Here is an 8,708-nt window from a genome sequence, read left to right as displayed (position 1 = left end):
GCTGGGATTAACGTTAGCCTGGACTTTTTAAATATAACTCTGATTGTATTTGTCTGACAGAAGAATGTCATAAACACCTATAATGACTTGAGGGTGAGTAAATCATAGGCTTGGTTTCATTTTTGGCTGAACTAACCCTTTCAGCATTCATTTTCAACATTTAGCAGCAATAGATAAAGGCTTAAAGCAGGTTGGAACTGTTTTTCTTCGCGGAAGCTTTGCGTAAGAGCTGATAAAATATTTAATCTCAAGACAATATTTAGTGTCTAATTTATTTGAGACTAGTAGCCGTGTAATAAGCGGGATGATGTCCACCCAGCCGGTTGTTATCGCAGAATAAACCCCTTCAGAGGACCCCGACGTGGCTGGGTGTACATTATCCCTTACGTATTCTTCCACTCGCATGTATTTGACAATCAGAATATCAGATATTTCATGCCATAGCTAACACATTTGTGAATATTCTGAATAAAAAAGGAAAAATGACATAAAAGCAGATCATCATTCATTCAGCGCTGCTGCGGTGTGTCACGTGACCAGCAATGACGCGTCACCATGGAAATGCCCCCCCCCCACGTCCCTGGGAGTGTGTGTGCGCTGGCTTTAGCGGTGTATTCAAGGGCACTCGTAAAACTGATGTTTGCTGTGACTGCCAGAGTTGTATGCAGGGCGAGCGCGGAGAGGGGAAATCTATATCGTTGATATCGTTGCTTTTTTTCGATAGTAATATCTTGAAAGTTCATATCTAGATATAAATACGATAACGATATATCATTCAGCCCTAGTTTGGACTAGAAACAAGACAAAAATACTAAGTAAGAAAAGCATTTTTTGCAGTGTTCCCTCTGATATCTTCTCTCACTGAGCAAAACTTTTCTCAGTAACACTTTATAACAACTCAAGCTATAGTCATTAGTTAAGGATTAGTTACTTGTCAATTCATCTTTTATAAAGTATTAATAAGCAGTTTATGAATACAGCTATAAATGCTTTACTCTTGATTTATAAGCACATCGATAATGTATTTGATCATTACTACATTAAACCATCCATTTAGATCAATTAATAATCAATTGTATTCCTAAATTAAATATTACATTATTTACAAACCAATTGATGAGTTGTCAGTGGTTGAAATGAAAATGAAACTAGTTTAATTTTACTGCACAGTTTTCTGGACGTGTACAGGAATTTTTATGTTCAATTACATTGCAGAGATTTATTTTTCATGTTGTAGTTAAATTTTTTGGTAACACTATTTTAAGGTTCAGTTATTAACTATTAACTAGTCGTTTATGATCATGCATATTACTAGGATATTGTCTGTTTATTAGTACTTATAAAGCTCATATTAATGCCTTATTCTGCATGAGCTTATTCTACATCCCTTAATCCGACCCAATACCTAAACTTAAATGCTACAAAAACTACCTTACTAACTATTAATAAGCAGTAAATTAGGAGTTTATTGAGGCAAAAGTCAGAGTTAATAGTGAATATGTGTTCCCCATACTAAAGTGTTATCAGTTCTTTGCATCTTTAATGAAATGTTCTGTATTCGTCTGTGTTGTGTTTGTTTCCTTTTTCTGTTCAGAAGAGAACTGAGCCTTTATCTCTGTAAAAGCTTTACGAGGCATAAATAATATAGCTTAAAATATAGTTCACTGACATCTACTAAATGTTTATAACTACCTGAATCCATCATGAATTACAGCAGTAATACATGTTAATAAAGCATTTATTAGCACACTGAGTATTTCTGTAAGTCTAAATAATACGATGTATAAATTTACATTTAAATAGTTTAAGTAATGTAATATTTTAGAAATGATTTGTTCATTAATAATACAACATTAGCTGTATTTATATACGGCTTATTAATGCTTTATAAATGATGAATTGATTAAAGTGGGGTACGTAAAATAATCTTAAAACATTTTTCTCACCCCATTGGCAGATTATTTATCTTATTTTAAGCGAAAACTCTCTTCATTTTGAGTTATTTTTACAATAATTTGTACTTGTCTAGTAAATGTTTCTTAATGTAAGGATTTTTAGATATTTAGACTAGAAACAAGACTAAGTAAGAAATGTATTTTTTGCAGTGCACATTGCACTACACACGGCTATTCATGAATCTCGGATGTTTCTGTGTTAATGTTCAGTCATTTGTGTGTATGCGTGTGCTCTGACATGTTCTGACAGTAGCAGTGTGTGTGGAGAAAGGGAGACGGTGTGTCATCGATTGAGCTTCAGACCGAGGCCTATTATCCCGTGTGTGTGTGTGTGTGTGTGTGTGTGATGGGTCCGCGGTTCGCAGCCGCAGTCAAGCGTGTCATCCGCGTTCGCTTTAATTGGCGAAGCGTGCCAGTGCCGTCTCCTCTGGTTCAGCCCATGTCCTCTCTCTCACCCTGAAGCTCTGTCTGAGCACATCTGGGCTGGCGTGTGTGAAAGAAGCTTGTTTTTTGGCAGGACGGCTGGGTAACCAGAGCTTGCGTGTCCAGATGAGGTGTCAGCACTGAGTTCGAGGAGCTCATTAAACGGGAAGGCAAACTCTTTTGAAGGGTGCACTAAAAGGAGAAGATGTTTCTGAGATTTACATGTTTGTGTGTGTGTGTGTGTGTGTGTGTGTGTGTGTGTGTGTGTGTGTGTGTGTGTGTGTGTGTGTGTGTGTGTGTTTGTGTGTGTGTGTGTGTGTCGGGGGCTTGACATCATGACACAAATGTGTATAATGCCATGGGTATGACACAGGTATTACAGGAGAGGGTGAAATATGAGGACATTACCCATGGCCCCACTTTACAAAAGGCTTATAAATCACACAGGAAGAGTTTTTATTAGAAAGTAAAACAGTGTGTGTGTGTGTGTGTGTGTGTGTGTGTGTGTGTGTGTGTGTGTGTGTGTGTGTGTGTGTGTGTGTGTGTGTGTGTGTGTGTGTGTGATGGTTAGGTTTAGGGGTAGGGGCAGGGGCAGGGAATAGAAAATACGGTTTGTACAGTATAAAAACCATTATGCCTATGGAATGTCCCCACATTTCACAAAAACAACGTGTGTGTGTGTGTGCGAGTGTGTGTGTGTGTGTGTGTCAGGGGTCATGGTGAAGAGAGATGTGTGTGTCAGTGGTGTTGGTTGACAGTCACCAGTAAGGTTGAAGCTAATCTGTGCCATCAGCTGTCTGTTCGCTGGATGTCAGCACGCACACACACACACACACACACACACACACACACACACACACACACACACACACACCCCTGGCAATGTCAGCTTGTCAGCCCACATATGCTCGTCTGTATGGAAAGAGAGGTGAGGACACAGGCAGCCTCCGTCTTTTTCCTGTCGTCCCCTACTCTCGTCTCTCTGTGCCCTAACCTCATCTCTCTCTCTCTCTCTCTCTCTCTCTCTCTCTCTCTCTCTCTCTCTCTCTCTCTCTCTCTCTCTCTCTCTCTCTCTCTCTCTCTCTCTCTCTCTCTCTCTCTCTCTACTGCCAACACTACATCAAAACATGTTTCATTCAGCCCATTTTTCAAAGCCTCTCTATTTTCTGGAAAATCTATACTTCTCAATTTTACTCATTCTCCTCTTCTCTAAGAACATTTGTTCCACCGCTGGAGGATCAATATTCTGGTCGTCTTTGTATATTTTATATGACTGGAGAGAGCAGACTTCCTATAAAGATTCATATTGGGCCACACTTTACATTAGGTGCCTTTGTGTTGAAAGCAATCTGTACATTGTACCAAAAAATGATGTGGTATTGTTAAACCCTTTTGCTGCCCTTGCGGTGGAATAAGACTACGGGTTTGGTTTAAAGGGTCAACAAGTGTAATTATTATAGATGTAATTATTGATCATGTAATTATATACAGGTATTTTTAATACGAGTACAATGTACAACTTGAGTGATAATTCAAGTCATGATTAAAAATGATTAGATATACAGTGTTGGAAAATGAAATCTGTAAATGCAAAATGTAAGAATCAATAAATGATGACAAATTTACTTTTGGGAATAATATGTAATCATGCAATCAATAAAAAGACATTGTCATGTGGTTATGAGTATTTTAAACTGCAATATAATCTAATTAGTTACGTAACAAAAGTTTTTTTGTTTTTTTTAAACCTAATTACTTAATTCAGTTTCTTCCCAGCACTGCTAACTGACACTATGTTTTAAAATATTCCAATTTTGAAACTTAAAAGGAATTTATGGGAATTCATAAGAATTGATGGAAATTTCTGAAAATGATTGGGAATTTATGAGACTTTATGGGAAATTATGAGAATTTAATGAAAAATGATGGGAATTTATGGAAATTAATTGGAAATTTATGGAAATGTATATAAACTGTATCATATACAAGCAGAAATATAAACATTTTGTCATAAGCGGACATATTAGTATTTTTTTTGCATATTGATATACTTTCCAATTGCTTACTTCTAATTTAGTAAATATGTCAAATAAATATATTTTTATTGCAGCAATTGTTATGCACGTGTTATTTATTTCAGTGTCACATGATCCTTCAGAAATCATTATCATATGCTGATTTATTAATTAGTTGTGTTGATTAATTATTTCTTTATTTTTTGGAACATGTGGGATTTTTTGAGTCATTGATGAATAAAAAGTTAAAAAGAACAGCATTGATTAAAAATAGAAATATTTTCTAACAATATAAGTCTTTACTATCACTGTTAACACATGCTTGCTGAATAAAAAGTATTAATTTCTTTCAAATTTCCAACACTGATCCTAAATCCTCATCTGAGAGTGATTAGTGAAGGGTCAGTGACACTGAAGACTGGAGTAATGATGATAAATTCAGCTTTGATCACAGGAATAAATTACACTTTAAAATATATTCAAACAGAAACCCCCTATTTTAAATTGTGTATTCTATATTTCACAATATTGCGATGTGATGCAGGAATGTGTAGAGTAAGAATTCAACCGAAATTGCATTAAATCTGGTTATTTTAACCAAGATTTTTTTTGTATTTTTGTATTTTTTTCAGCCACATTGAAGTTCCCTAGTATAGGCTAACCTGCAATTTTGCAAATGTATTCCCATATATTCCCGTTAATTCCTGTTACTTCCCATATATTCCCGTCAATTCCTGTTACTTCCCATATATTCCCGTATATTCCCGTCAATTCCTGTTACTTCCCATATATTCCCGTTAATTCCTGTTACTTCCCATATATTCCCATTAATTCCTGTTACTTCCTATATATTCCTGTTAATTCCTGTTTCGTCCCATATATTCCCATCAATTCCTGTTACTTCCCATATATTCCCGTCAATTCCTGTTACTTCCCATATATTCCCGTCAATTCCTGTTACTTCCCATATATTCCCGTCAATTCCTGTTACTTCCCATATATTCCCGTCAATTCCTGTTACTTACCATATATTCCTGTTAATTCCTGTTTCGTCCCATATATTCCCATTAATTCCTGTTACTTCCCATATATTCCCGTCAATTCCTGTTACTTCCCATATATTCCCGTCAATTCCTGTTACTTACCATATATTCCTGCCAACTCCTGTTACTTCCCATATATATTCCCATTTATTCCCATATATTCCCATTAATTCCTGTTACTTCCCATATATTCCCGTTAATTCCTGTTACTTCTCATATATTCTGGCAATTCCTGTTACTTCCCATATATTCCCGTTAATTCCTGTTTTGTCCCATATATTCCTGTTAATTCCTGTTTCGTCCCATATATTCCCATTAATTCCTGTTACTTCCCGTATATTCCCGTCAATTCCTGTTACTTCCCATATATTCCCGTTAATTCCTGTTTATTCCCATATATTCCCGTCAATTCCTGTTACTTCCCATATATTCCCGTTAATTCCTTTTACTTCCCATATATTCCCGTTAATTCCCTTTTCTTCCCATATATTTCTGTAAATTCCTGTTCCCATTCAGTCGGTCACTCTCGATGCCATGTCGGAGTACCGACGAATAGGAATCTCGCTAGCGAGAGCCAATCTACTTCGAGTGTAACTAAACGAGCCAATGCACATTGGCATGCAATGATTGCACCAGCTGCTCATGCCACGCAGCGCGGGTATAAATGAGGTACAGGTGCTTGCATCAAATAACCCTTTGCTTCGGAGCCGAGTGGTGAATGGATTGTCCTGAAATCACTCTCTACAAGCGTGTGTTAACATAACGAGTCAAGCTCTTTGGGTGGATCTCTTTCCGTTTGGTGTTGGAGTGACAGCATTGCAGCGGGGTCGAATTCTCTATTCTCTTTCTTTTTTGTTTATTGAGCAAAAACAAAAGGCTGTTCTCACAGCTGGTTCGGTGCGCTGTTTAGAACGCTAAAAAGCCGTCTTTACGGCTGGTAAGAGATCGCCTTCTATGAGAAAGAGAGCGTGCACAACAGGCTGCACACATTCCCTGTCTGTGTCGCCGCGACTATCCCCTGTGTGCTTCGGCACCCCAGAGAGCATTTTTCCCTAAAAGAGCTACACAGATAGAGCTTGCGTCTTTATAAAGATGACAATCTACCTGTGTGTTTCTGGTTGTGGTTGTTCCCTGTCCTCACTGACGGCCACGAGCACTGTTTCACATGTCTGGGCAGCATGCTGAGACTGCGTTAGTGGGTGGTTCATGTTTTCAAATGAGAACATGACCACGTCGGCACGCCGGTCGTGACTCTTCTTTCTCCGGGAAGCTTGAGTCCCCTTTGTTGTTGGCCAGCCGCGGCTCAGGTTGAAAAACACAGCCGCGGGTCTGCGCGACACTCTGGGAGACCGTGGAGATCAGCGAGAGCTGCCGCCGGGGGAAACCCGGATGGTCCTCGTGCATCTCTGAGTGTCGTGTGCCGTCGAGCGGCTAAGCTGCAGCGCGCGTTGTCACGGCAACCCAGCGCTCGCTCGGCGCTCTATGTGCGCTGTCTCCTGGTCTATTTCCCGTTGTAGCGCCCTCCCTGGTGGCCACAGGAGAGGTCTACTTTGGTGTAATGGCTGGGGTGACTTGAGGTGGGTGGGGTTTCTTCGGGGAACCAACCCCCTAGGGCTCCTCCCCCTTTAGCGCACTGCAAGCTGTGCGGCTTCTGGATGGAGGTGCTGGTCCTTCTTATGGGGGAACCTAGCATTTCATTCAGGGCTCCAGCTGAGGGTCAGATGTCAATCGCTGAATCGGAGAGAGGGCTGTTGGGCTCTGGGAATGAAGATGATGCTGAGCCCACTGTAATGGTGTGTGCTTTGCTGAATCAGATTCAGAGTCAACAGCCATGCTTTCCTGGGATCAATCCCAGATGTGCATGTAAAACTTGTCAGTATGGAACTACTTTGGATATGGAATGCCAAAGGGGCCAGAACTGCATAAGTTTTTCCTCCCTCACTACCCTCCTCGGTGGGGTGGCTGTACGCAGACCACCTCCGCCCTGCACTCTTAATGCATGAGGGTAATTCTGAGTTGGGGTTGAGCTGCGCATGTTGACTAACCGTGATCAGGTCATGGCGCAGGCCCTCGGCCAGACGATGTCCACCTCTGCGGTCCAGAAATGCCCCCTGGCTTGCCTTGCTGAGAGGTGAGTGGTCGTCAAAGTACCCTTCACGATGCTCCCATCTCACAAGGTGGCCATTTCGCTGAGCCCAGCAGTTCTTAGCAGTTGGTAGCGGGCTGGGCTGCGCCTCAGTCTGCTTGTCACCAAGGGTGTCGCCCCTGGAAAAAAAAACAAAAAAACCTTGGCACAGTCTGCTTTGTGTTCGCTGCAGGGAGTCGACGCCACCTGTCTCTACTGCTGTTTAAGCAGTCGGTGAAACATCACCTCCGAGACAGGTGACCTGGAGATAGGCGGGCTGCTTTTCCCCGGAAGAGGGCCGGGTGGAGAAGGTTTGGGTCTAAATTCTGTTCTGCCGCTGGTCACAACCAGTGGTACTCAAACTCTCAAATTAAAATAAGAGCGGTTCCTCTATCTCTGGCTCCTCAGGTGGCTTGGAGAGTTGTGGCCAGTCAAACGCTGGACCACACTCATCCTCCTCCTCTTTCGCCAGCAGGCAGCAGCGGATGACGCAGGGATGCACCACAGCCTCCTTGCGGACCCTCTGCCCTCCGTGGAATCAGGTATGTGTTGCATAGCACATTCACACCCCACTGTGGGCCGCCTCCACGAGACAGCCGCCGCAGGTCGGTGCCTGTATTCCACCTCGCTGCCCTACAGTGGGTATGCCGGTGGTACTGATGAGCCCACTTGTTCGGTCTAGAGCTCCCAGTCCGTCCCGTGGGTTCATTCGGGCCATTAGGCTCGGCTATGTGATTTAATTAGCCCGGCGTCCCCCCAGGTTCAGAGGCATTCGCTTCACCTCGGTGAAAGCTGTAGACGCCCATGTCCTGTGTGTGGCGGTCTCAGTCCTACTGGCGAAGGACGCGATAGAGCCAGTCCCTCCAGCCGATATGAAGACAGGCTTCTACAGCCTGTCTTCATTGTACCCAAGAAAACCAGTGGGTTATGGCCAGTCTTGGACCTGTGAGCTCTGAATCGGAGCCTTCACAGGTTACCGTTCAAGATGCTCACGCAGAAAGGCATTTTTGAGTGCATCCGTCCCCAAGATTGGTTTTCAGCGATTGACCTGAAGGACGCGTACTTTCATGTCTCGATTCCCCCCGACACAGGCCGTTCTGGCGCTTTGTGTTCGAGGGGCGAGCATATCAGTACAAAGTCCTGCCCC

This window comes from Pseudorasbora parva, chromosome 1 (genome assembly GCF_024679245.1).
Source record: "Pseudorasbora parva isolate DD20220531a chromosome 1, ASM2467924v1, whole genome shotgun sequence".
Classification (NCBI taxonomy): Eukaryota; Metazoa; Chordata; class Actinopteri; order Cypriniformes; family Gobionidae; genus Pseudorasbora; species Pseudorasbora parva.
This window is presented reverse-complemented; position numbering follows the sequence as displayed.